The sequence below is a fragment of the Octopus bimaculoides genome, chromosome Z (assembly GCF_046866305.1).
Source record: "Octopus bimaculoides isolate indiv1 chromosome Z, ASM4686630v1, whole genome shotgun sequence".
Taxonomy (NCBI): domain Eukaryota; kingdom Metazoa; phylum Mollusca; class Cephalopoda; order Octopoda; family Octopodidae; genus Octopus; species Octopus bimaculoides.
Window position 1 is genome coordinate 42,739,491 of NC_142944.1, and position 9,163 is coordinate 42,748,653.

The following is a 9,163-nucleotide window of genomic DNA, read 5'->3' on the forward strand; positions in this document are numbered from 1 at the left end:
TTCAAACCCTTCCGAGGTCGACTTTTCTTTTCTTTTCATCCATTCGAGGATCGATGAAATAAGCACCCTACTCAAGCACTGGGAGTCGATCTAATCGACTAGCCCCGCTCCCACCAAAATTTCAGCCCTTGTGCCTATAGTAAAATGGATTATTAGTGGCCTATGATCAAAACCAATCCAGATGTGACCATCCCAAATTTTTTAATTCCGTCATAGTATACTATGTCGGCTACATTATCTAATGTGTTGTTTATCCATAATCAACCTTGAGTGAGCAGAGTTATAATCAAAGATGTTCCAGCCATGACGATCCCATCTTTAATTCAGGCATAGTGTATCTAGGACTACATTATCTAATCTGACCAGTTCATATTTCTTATTTTGTAATCCCAGTGTGTATGTACGCGCACGTATTGTGTATGTGTGCGCGCGCGTATTTTGTATGTATGTGTGTGTGTGTGCGTGTGTGTGTGTGTGTGTGTGTGCGTGTGTGTGTGTGTGTGTTTATTGTTGTATGTCTGATTTGGATCCGCATGCACGTGTATGTATATGTATGCATGAAGAAATAGGAGTGTATAAACTCTTAGCTCATTTGCCTGCATGTGGATGTATGTGTATGTGGATGTATGTGTATGTGTGTGCATAAGAATTTGATTATCGACTATTGATTGTATGTGTATGAATGCGAGTGCGTATGGGTGCGTGTTATAGAAATTGATCATTTTCATGCGTATGTATACAACTTTATGCATATATATGTATATGTGTACGTGTATGTGTACGTAATTAGTGGCATGTGTATGTGAATGTACGTTTGCATCTCGGTGTAATAATCAGGTTATTGCTGGTGATGCATGTATGTGTGTGTGTGTGTGTTTGTGCGTGCGTTTGTGCGTGTACGTGTATAAATAAGTTTGTCTCTATGCATCTCTACTGTCATACGTGTATGTGTATGTGTGTGTTTGTGTGTGTGTGTTGGTGTGTGTGTGTGTGTTGGTGTGTGTGTTTATGTTGGTGTATGTGTGTTGGTGTGTGTGTGTGTGTTGGTGTGTATGTGTGTGTGTGTTGGTGTGTGTGTGTTGGTGTGTGTGTGTTGGTGTGTGTGTGCGTGTGTTGGTGTGTGTGTGTGTGTGTGTGTGTGTGTGTGTGTGAATGAAAATATATGTGATTATTCTTGTGTGTTTCTGTGTAAATTCTATTGTTTTCTCTTTTTATAGATTAGCTGAGAGAAAAAAAAAAAGGGCAAATCCTGTGACCCTTTAACGGGTCCTCAGATTGATGTGGGGGTGGTGGGTGGTAGCAGCAAAACAGGAAAAGGTAGGGACGAAGAAGTAGGTTACTGCAGAAGGAACAGCGCATCGAGGGTTAGTTAAAAAAAAAAAAAAAAAAAAAAAGTAGACATGAAGGACCAGAAGAGTGAGGTGGGGATGGAGGTGGAAGAAAGTTGGAAGGTGAATGTTGAGGAAAGTGGGAAGGTAGAGTGAGGTGCATGAGATGGAAGGTGGTGGGGTTGGTGGTGGTGGTGGTGGTGGTGGTGGTGGCGGTAGCGATGGAGGTGCTGGAGGAAAGTGGTGGCGGTGATATTGGTGGTGGTCGTGGTGGTTGAGATGGTAATAGTTGTGGAGGTGTTGCTGGTGGTTGTGGTGGTTGTGGAGATGCTGGTGGTGGTTGTGGTGGCTGTGGTAGTAGCGGTGGTTGTGGTGGCGGCGACGGTGGTGGTAATGATGTAGGTGACCGGCGTGTTTGTGGCATTAGTGTTTGAGGTAGTGTTGGTGTTGGTGGTGACGATGGCGATCGTGGTGGTGGTGGTGGTGGTGGTGGTGGTGGTGGTGGTGGTGGTGGTGGTGGTGGTGACGATGGCGATCGTGGTGGTGGTGGTGGCGGTGGTGACGATGGCGATCGTGGTGGTGGTGGTGGTGGTGATAATCGTAATTATGATGCTGGTGATTGTGGCAAACCAAGTTCTATAAATTAAATGAACTTGGTCATGCTGGGGCACGTCCTTGAATGGTATTTTTTAGTCGAACAAATCGACGAATCCAGGACTTATTTTTTTTCTTAAGCATAGTACTTATTCTAAGTTACGGGGTCGTAAACATATCAACACCGGTTGTCAGACGGTGGTGGGAGACGAAAAAAACATTGGCATCCTGTCGCTTACGACGACGAAGGTTCTAGTTGATCCGATCAACGTAACTGCCTACTCGTGAAATTAACGAGCAAGTGGCTGAGTACTCCAAAGATACGCGTACCCTTAATCTCCGGGAGATTCAGCGCAACACAAAATGCAACAAGGCTGGCCCTTGTCAGCTGAGTGAACTGGAGCAACGTGTTCAAGCACCCAACACACCACCGAAATCTAACTCACGAACTTGACATCGTAAATTGAATACCCTGGCATTCCGTCGGTTACGGCGACTAGGGTTCCAGTTGATCCGATCAACGGAACAGCACGCTCATGAAATGAACGTACCAGTGGCTCAGTACTCCACAGATACGTGTTCCGTTAACGTAGATCTCAGCGTGATACAGGATGTGATAAGGTTGACCCTTTGAAATACTTCTGTTTTGGCGGCTGAGCAACGTGAAATAAAGTGTCTTGCTCAAGGACACAACGCAATCGAACTCATGACCTCACGATCGCGTGATGTATACCCTAACCACTAAGCCACGCGGACTTCTGCATTGTCTCTTCAATTCCACTGATGAAGAAGGATTACGATCGATTCGAGATACCGCGTGATACCATGGTACCTAAACTATGCTGTGAAATGGGATGGAACAGAGAACAATGAGAATTCGAGAACATTCGAAAAGGTTTCAGCCTTCGCTCATGAATGACCATGGGACTGCACTTAGGAAGTTACCCTCCGAAGCTCAAATCCTGGTAAGGTTGTCTAAGGAAGACAAGTCTCCCCTCTCCATGCCATTATATGTACATAGGGTAAAGGGTAAAGACCCTCTTCGGTCATGAATGACCACAAGATTGCACCTCCGAGGCACAAGTCCGGGTAAGGCTGTTTATGGAAGACCAGCAGTCACCCATGGATTCCAGCCCCCGCCCCTCTCCACGCCACCAGTGTTATCCAATAGATAAGCAAAGGGGCCGATACAGGTTGGCACCAATGACGTCGCAACTCATTTCTACAGCAGAGTGAACTGGAGCAACGTGAAATGAAGTGTCCAGGAATCGAACTCACTACCACATGATTGTGACCTTGACGTTCTAACCACTGAGCCATGCACCCTAACGTTTCTCGGGTTACATTATCTAATATATATACTTCCTTCTTCTTGTTCTTATTATTTAGTACATAATGCAGCTGGTCTATGATCGAAGGGGTTCCAGCTGTGAGCACACCGGAATATCCTTTATCTTTTATCTTTTACTTGTTCCAGTCTTTCGATTGCAGCCATGCTGGGGCACTCCTTGACTGGTATCGTTTAGTAGAGCAAGCCAATCCCAGGACTTTTTTTAAAGCCTATTCTTATCGATCTTTTTTTGCCAAACCGCTAAGTTAGGGAAGCGTAAAAACACTAACACCGGTTGTCAAGCAGTGGTGGGAAACAAACACAGACACAAAGACACACACACACACACACACACACACACACACACACACACACACATGTATATCTGTAATGTACTGTTCCGTGATGGTAAAATCAACATAAAAAGTGCTCTATCTGGTGAGACATAAATATAATTTAATAAATACAATACATGTTAAGTGTTACTAATAGTTTTATGTGTTGAGAGATGCCTCAAAGATATTCATCGGGCGTTTCTTCTCACATTCAATTTTTAGTTCGTTATGATATGTGGTTTGTGCCCGATGAATATGTTTGAGGTATATATATATATATATATATATATATATATGTGTGTGTGTGTGTGTGTGTGTGTGTGTGTGTGTGTGTGTGTGTGTGTGTATAAATAATACAGAATGGGACAAGGACGCAAAACATCCAGACAGTTAGGTGATACCAGAAAGGGACAAAACATACAGATAGACGATACAAAGAAGACACGGACAGGTCATTCATATATATATATATATATATACATATATATATATATATACATATATATATATATATATATATATATATATATATATATATATATATATATATATATATATATATATATATATATATATATATATATATATATATATATATATACATTGATAGAAATGGTAAGACAACAAAAGAATGAAAGAGACCTCGATATTATGTAAATAGAGGAATTTATCTGTAATATAGTATGTGACAATTATTCGGTACCCATGATAAAACTCCGGGTTTCAGATGTCGGGTCGGAAACCCACGCCGGCATCTCTTCAGTTATATATATATATATATATATATATATATATATATATATATATATATATATATATATATATATGTGTGTGTATGTATACGTGACGGGATTCTTTCACTTTCTCTCTACCACATCCACTCACAAGGATTTGTTCGGCCCGAGGTTATAATAGAAGACCCTTGTCCAAGATACCACGCAGTGAAACTGAACCTCAAACTATGTGGTTAGGAAGTGAGCTTCTCACCACACTGCCACGCCTTAACACACCAAGAAAATATCCCCTGCAACAGACTGGAATTCTGTCAATGGAGGTGATTACCCTTACACCCGCTTCATTCGATACACCCACTTCATGGAATACACCCCGCAAAATCTGTGACCAGTGAATTTCATGGTAACCGTGACGATATGTATGTATTTCTCGCATTTCATTAACCTTTAACCACTTCATTACTTATAATTTTGAATGTAAGAATGACGAAGTCGCTCAGAAATCTTTTTCGCAACTGAATGGTTCGGAATTCAATTTCTTTAATCTTGGATACCTGTTTTCTATTTATTTACCCGTGTCCGGAAAATTTCTCGGATACAATTTTGCCTTATACGAATTTCGTACGCAAATTCCCATTCTACTGCTATAGCAAGTGATTCTTCTCAGCCAGGCTGATTTCATGTTATCTCCACTCAAGGTATCTCGACTCACTCGTTGCACCTTATACATTCATATTCTATCTACTCACCCTCCACCCTGAAGCCGGTCCTCTTCTTCTTCTCTAGAATGTTGCCGATTCCTCCCAACAATTTCCCTCTCTGTCAATTCTTTCAGCTTGCAATTGTTCCGCAAGAACATCGACTACGTTGAAGGGTTGAGTAGGCTACATGCACAACCCCATTCGTCCAAACCGAGTATAATTTAGAAGAATGCACTATGATTTTGTTATTTGCTTTAAGTTCCTCTCTAATTATACACAAAGACACGCTCAACATGCGCTCACTCACGACCTTAGGGAACAACGAAGATATGTCAGCTGGAGGGATTGATGGTCATACTAGCTCTCGTCTGGTGCTTACTGTCAGTTTAAGAGAAAAGAGCAACATGAAATTAAGTGTTTCGCACAAGGACTCAGCACGCCCTTCACTACAAAAATCGAACTTACGTCCTTATAGTCCTGAACCCAACATTCTAACCATAAAAATCAGTTGGTGACCAATTCAGAGGTCTGTTAAGGTAAAGACAAAAGTTTGTTTTTCCTTTTCTCACTCCCATCATCACCAACACTAATCTCCACCCCCACTAGTTTAGAATAAGTAATGAATCAAACAAAATCAGAATTAAGTTTCTAAAGAGACAAAATGTCTGGAAGAAAAGGACGTATTTCAGCAATAAACTTCCTTGTTCCGATAAGAGCCGGACCACCTAGAGTGGAGACAATTTAATATATAAAAGCGGAGACAACACAAATGGTGGGTAGACAAGAAAAATTAAGGAAAGCTTGGGTAGAGAAGTTAGAAATTGAGATAGTAGAATCACTTGGGGGTAGAGAGAAGAAAACAGAAAGGAAGTTAACGAGCCTGACCAGAAAACAAAAATGAGATTACAAGTCTAGAAGGCAAATAACACCGGGGACCTATGATTTTGCTATCCCTTCAGTGAGAGACAAAAAAATTTATTACCCCCTGTCGAACTGAACTTCCTAACTAAAGAGGATCCTCGTATTAAAAATGCAAAAAATGATTCATTATTCGGACGATAGCATCGCCATTATTTTTGGTGTATGTACAACCATGATAGATAGCACTGAGTTGGAAGATTACTACTTCAGAATAGAAGACATAATTTGGTTTCTGTCTCCAATTTTGGTTGAGAAAAATTCATGGCGTATATCAAATATCATAAATTCATACTTATGAAAACCCTGAAAGTCTTGTTACAATTCGTAAGAATTCATTTTCGTGCGAGTCGCTGAAAAATAATAATGTTCGGTTGTTGGTATATGGAAATATAAAATTTTTATATTAAAGCACCGCTAACATTTCCATGTAAAGAGCACAATACCGCATTTATGATAGAATATGGGAAAACGCGCGCACACACACACACAAACACGAGCGCACGCACTCATACATTCTCTCATATATATATATTTATGCATATATATATATATATATATATATATATATATATATATATATATATATATATATATACATATATATATATACATACACACACACATATATATATATCTTTGTGTATATATGTGTGTACCTATGTATGTATATAGGTGTATGTGTGCATGGATATATATGTATATACAAATATGAATATATATATATATATATATATATATATATATATATATATATATATATATATATATATATATATATATATATATATATATATACACACACACATATATATATTATAAGTGGAAAATGCACAGTAAATACACAACCAAACAATAAAAAACGTATTGAATGCACTCAGTATACGTTATACGTTTTTTTTAATTTTTCGTCTATGTATTTACAACACATTTTTCTCTTATTAAGTAACGGAACGGCCATTGTGTGTGTGTGTGTATATATATATATATATATATATATATATATATATATATATATATATATATATATATATATATGTATGTATGTATGTATGTATGTATGTATGTATGTATGTATTTGTGTGTGTGTATAGGTGTGTGTGTGTGAGTGTTTCTCCCTCGCCATCAATTGACAACCAATGCTGGTTTGTTTATGTCCCCGTAACTTAATGGTTTGGCAAAGCGGCCCATAGAATAGGTACTAGGCTTACAAAGAATAAGTCGTGGGTTTAATTTCTTCGACTAAAACCCTTCAAGGTGGTGCTCCATCATGGCTGCAGTCAAATGAGTGAAAGAAAAGAATAAAAGAATATGTATGTCAATCAGTTTCATTTCTGTATTTCTTGTCCATAAAGAAAGAGCCGGACTCTAACATAGATTCAAGGCTCCTTCCTTGGAACTTTTATCAACATCATCTAGGTATTTGTGCATATGTGTGTGTGTGTGCAGTATTTGGTGTTAGTGTATGCGCAGATTTGTATGTTTGTTTTATGGATGCGTTTTTATGTTTAGATGCATGCATATGTATTTACGTGCTATGTATGTATGTATGTATGTATGTATGTATGTATGTATAAGCGTGAGTGCGGGTGCGTGTGTTTGTGTGTACGTGTATTTGTGTGTCTTTGTTCCTCACCCACTGAATAGCAACCGGTATTGTTTTGTTTACGTCTTTGTAAACCGTTTCCTCAAAAGCTACTGTCAAAATAAGTACCAGACTGAAAAAAAAATGGTAAATATCATGCCGCAGAATGACCACAACCTTATTACTGGAACAAGTAAAAGATAAAAGACGGACACACACACACACACACACACACACACACACACACACACACATCATATGAAAGCGTGTTTGCCGATTGAGAAACTTCATTGATTACGACACACCAATGAATGTTTGTATGTATGTATGTATGTTTGTATATTAATATTTATGTATGTACGTATATACATATAAGCGGCGTGCATACGTATATGCATACATATACTTATTGTTGTTGTTATTATTATTGTTACTACTATATTGCTACTAGATTATATAGTTTTAATGATGTCCGGTTGATTTACAAGGGTCGTCTCAGTTTGTCATACTATTGAAATATCTAAAAATCAAGAAATATTGTAATTGTGCCAGACTTGTCTCTCCTTACATGACAGCTGTGACAGTTTGTTGAGACTGTCGGTTGACGACATCAACATTAAACAATTCGTGAGAACACCCTCTCCCTCGAGATCAACCCCCTCTTCCTCTTTCTTTCTTTCTTTCTTTCTTTCTTTATTTTTCTCTCTTAGTATCGTAGATAAAATGGAATTCCTCCCCATTTCTCATATTTACAATCTGATAGAGATCAAGACATCCTCAGACTAGAAACAGAGAAAGAAAGAATGATTGTTTGTTGTGTCTGACGCAAAGCGAAATTAGTCCACAGGTGTGCAGGTCATCAGTGGAGGAGCGTGGTCTAGTGTTTAGGGTGTTGTACGCAAGATCATGGTTTCGTTTCCCAGACTGGGTGGTGCGATGCATTTTGTAGAAAAACACTTCATTTCACCGTTGCTTCAGTCCATTCAGCTATAAATGAGTAACACTGCAACGGACTAGCGTTCTGTCCAGGAGCGATTTTGTGACCTGTGCCACTTATAAATGTCATGAACCGGCATTATGAATCCGATGATTAGACACAGTAAAATCTAGGTGTTTAACTTCATTTTCCTATCTAATTTAATGAAGTTGTCGTTAAGAAATAAAAAGGAAAGAAATAATAATTGAATTAATAATTATAAAAAAAGAAATAACAATTGCATTCTGTGATTCCAAACAGGAGACATAAGGTGGTATCCTGCATTATCAGACAAAATAATATATATATTCTTTTACTCTTTTACTTGTTTCGGTCATTTGACTGATGACCGTGCTGAAGCACCGCAGTCGAAGAAATCTATCCCGGGACTTATTCGTTGTAAGCCTAGTACTTATTCTATCGGGCTCTTTGTCGAACCGCTAAGGTACGGGGACGTAAAGATACCAACATCGGTTGTCAAGTGATGATGGGGTGGGAGGCAAAAACAGACAAAATCACACACACACACACACACACACGACGGGCTTCTTTCAGGTTTTGGTCGGCCCGAGGCTATAATGAAAGACACATATCCATGGTGTCCCGCAGTGGGACTGAATCCGGAACCATGTTGTTGGGAAGCAATCTTCTTATCACACAGG